Here is a 564-nt window from a genome sequence, read left to right as displayed (position 1 = left end):
ACTGCTGGGACCCACTAGCTACATCTTCGCACGCAAGGAAGTGCGTCCGGGCAAAAAAAACGATTCGCCCCCTGACTGCTGGGACCCACCAGCTACATCTTCGCAGGCAAGGAAGTGCCTGACAGTCGGGACCCACCTGGTCGAAGCGTACGTAGCGTTGACATTCTGGTCGCGAACGTGTACGTACATACTGGTCGATGTAGAGGTGCGCACGTAGCATGTACACATACGTATAGCGGCCAAGTGCAAGAAAGAAAATACGGCCACGTATGTGTACATACGGGCGGGGTCTCGAACGCCTACTCGCGCATACATAAGGCGAGGGCTCGTGTACATGGCTGGGTCAGAACGGAGAAACAGCGTCGTTGTCGTGTTCATGGGTCGGAACGGAATGCGTGGTCGTGTTCATCGGGAGGGCTTGGACGAAAGAGGCGATGGAAATGAGGCCTGGCGTACCGCACAACGGAGGAAACGGACCTCCTACGGTCGAAACGGGGGTCCTGTTGATCGGGAGGGGTGTGGCGTACCACAAAACAGAGGAAACGAACCTCCTACGGTCGAAAC

Source organism: Triticum dicoccoides, chromosome 6A, assembly GCF_002162155.2.
Source record: "Triticum dicoccoides isolate Atlit2015 ecotype Zavitan chromosome 6A, WEW_v2.0, whole genome shotgun sequence".
Lineage (NCBI taxonomy): Eukaryota > Viridiplantae > Streptophyta > Magnoliopsida > Poales > Poaceae > Triticum > Triticum dicoccoides.
This window is presented reverse-complemented; position numbering follows the sequence as displayed.